We start from the raw sequence: 2,652 nt of genomic DNA, 5'->3' as shown, positions 1-2,652 counted from the left end.
CGAGGGACCGTTGCGCGCCCCTGAAGAACCCACATTACGACGATCCTGCGTTAAAATCTCGCGCGAGCTGGCAAGCTCGCTCCCGATTGGTCGGCGCGCCCCTGCGGAAGGGGGTGCCACATCGATTCCGCAATCGAGCGGATTTAGGGAGACATTCTCTGGTCGTCCGTCGGCGAGGCCGAACACGAAAAGTTTTCTTAAGATTCGCGATAGCCGCCTTGAGTCGGGTACTCGTTTCGTCCTGCGACGACTTGGTACGAGTGACGGCGAGGAGCCCTACGAGGAGGCATCGCATCGGTGAGGTTGCCCGCAAGTACTTGATACCGACATGTAAAACCATGACGCCGCCCTCCGGTGCACGAGAACGCGCGAACACCGTGTGCGCGAGATCGGGAGAACGTTTGTTATATCGTGATACGTACGGTTCCTTAAGACCGAGTATCAAATGGCGATCGACAGCAAAAGCGAAGGGCCTCGGGATGATATCGTGGCCGCGGAATCGCGATAACGACGGGATAACAAGCCTCTGGAGATCGCGATAGATTCGTTGGCGAAATCTGGTGATGCGAGTCCGTCTTCGTGTAACGTCCGCGCTCGCGGTTGCGTCTCGCGCACACGGTGTTCACGGCGTATCGAATTGCCAAATATTGCGTAGGTCGAAATGTCGTCCGCGTCGGCACATCAATCGCGTTAACATGCCGCTTATGTGGGCTAATTGCCTTAGAATATTATGCGTGTTAGGATGGTTAGGTTGTGACCGGACGGCACGTGTTGAGCCCGATTCCGGCGAATAATATTCCTATCGAACGGTCGCCACTCGGTTTTACCTTAGACTACCGAGAAGGTAAGTGTTCGCATCAACGCCCCGATTATTCGCAAGACGCTAATAGGATTTATTTGTTTCAGAAGGATGTCTCTAATGGATCACCGTTGCTGCTTCTCGTCCCTGGATCCTCGCTTTACATCGCATACTAGATAGAGGTAAGTAAGGATAAATTAATTATATCCTAATTATTTGAATTTTATTTCAGACTAATGTCCCTGTTGGATCACCGTTGCTGCTTCTCATCCCTGGATCCTCGCTTTACATCGCATACCAGATAGAGGTAAGTAATTATAAAATAATTATGTGATAATTATTTTATGTTTTGTTGCAGATTGACGCCCGGAATGGATCGCCGTTGCCGTTACCCGTCTCTGGATCCTCGCTTTACCTCGCATACCAGAGAAAAGATAAGTCCCGATAATTATGTTTTAATTACGTACTAATTCGCTTCTTTTCTTTCAGGTTCTCGCCTCGGTGTGATCGCTGCTCTGTTGCTGCTCTGCTTCTCCGGATCCTCGCTTTACATCGCATACCGGATTGCCGCTGGCCAACGTTGGATCATCGCCGAAGGACAAGATAAGTAGAAGGTAAGTATCGATAATTTTTTTATAATTAATCAGGAAAATTTGTTTCAGAATTAATTAATCTTTAATTTCAGATCATCATTTTAACATTACAGGTTTTACAATATCATAAAGGTGTCTCACAACGCGAGTTACTCGCCTCGGTGTGAATGTCGCTTTATTTTAATAAAATTGCACAATTATTCAAATTGCGTATCTCGGCTTATTCGTTTAGTCGAGACAATGCTTTTATTCCAGATAATTATTCCGATCGGAGGACTTTGTGCCCCGTGATTGTTAAACTATGATCACGCACTCGGCCGTGATCATCACTTTATCATACAATGTTCGTGCGCAGATGTAACGAACGAGTATTCGGTGGTTACATACAATGATTAATAATGTCCGCACAATATTCCGTATCCGCGTGACCCAATGCCCGTGGTTGTTATATACTCGATAATTGCACTTTCGCTAATTAACAATGTATCCGAATTTCAACTCGCGTATTGTTGCTAACACTCGATTGTATTTGGCAATTAATTGCCCCTCGCTGTTAGTTAAGACGAGTAATTTTACGCGATACTACGCGGGAGTTCTCGGTTGTAAAGTATAACGCGTATGCTGATCGTACAGAGTGTGATACGTGTGTTCGCCACGGCTATACCCGAGAGACTGCCTCGAGCGGTCGCTCTCGCTTGGGCTCCCCACTTATGCCGGATCGCTTCCACTCCTCGGAACTTTCTCGATTGTCCATTGTTCGCGGCCGGCACATCTGGCGCAATCATGCGAAAACACGATGATTTTCACTACCCTCTCGCGTGCCCTTTTGCGCATCTCCCGTTTACGCCCGTTCTAGAAGGTTCCCGTGGAAATTTCCACGCGCAATGCAGTGCGAGTGAGACCGGGCACTTCCCAACAGCCACGTCGCTTGACCAAACGGTCACCCCGAGTAATGTTGCAGAGACTACCCGTTGCAGAGCCACGCGCGGCACCGACGGAACGAGCGGTAGTGGAAGCGCAGCCGCCTCAGGGGAACCCAGCAGCGGCACCGGAAATAAGTTGGCGCTGCAAGTTCATATTTTTTAATTGACTATAGCTCAAACAATTGCTCCCTAATTGCTCTCTCAGAATCGACGATTGCTCCCCTTTTAAGATTATTATTTTTTGAGACATTTAATAAAAACGAAAAATTTCTAATTTTTATTGAAAAACATATTTATAATAACTCTATGCAACTTTATAGGGCATAGAACGATTGCT

The sequence above is a fragment of the Temnothorax curvispinosus genome, unplaced genomic scaffold (genome assembly GCF_003070985.1).
Source record: "Temnothorax curvispinosus isolate PA1 unplaced genomic scaffold, ASM307098v1 QBEX01016287.1, whole genome shotgun sequence".
Lineage (NCBI taxonomy): Eukaryota > Metazoa > Arthropoda > Insecta > Hymenoptera > Formicidae > Temnothorax > Temnothorax curvispinosus.
This window is presented reverse-complemented; position numbering follows the sequence as displayed.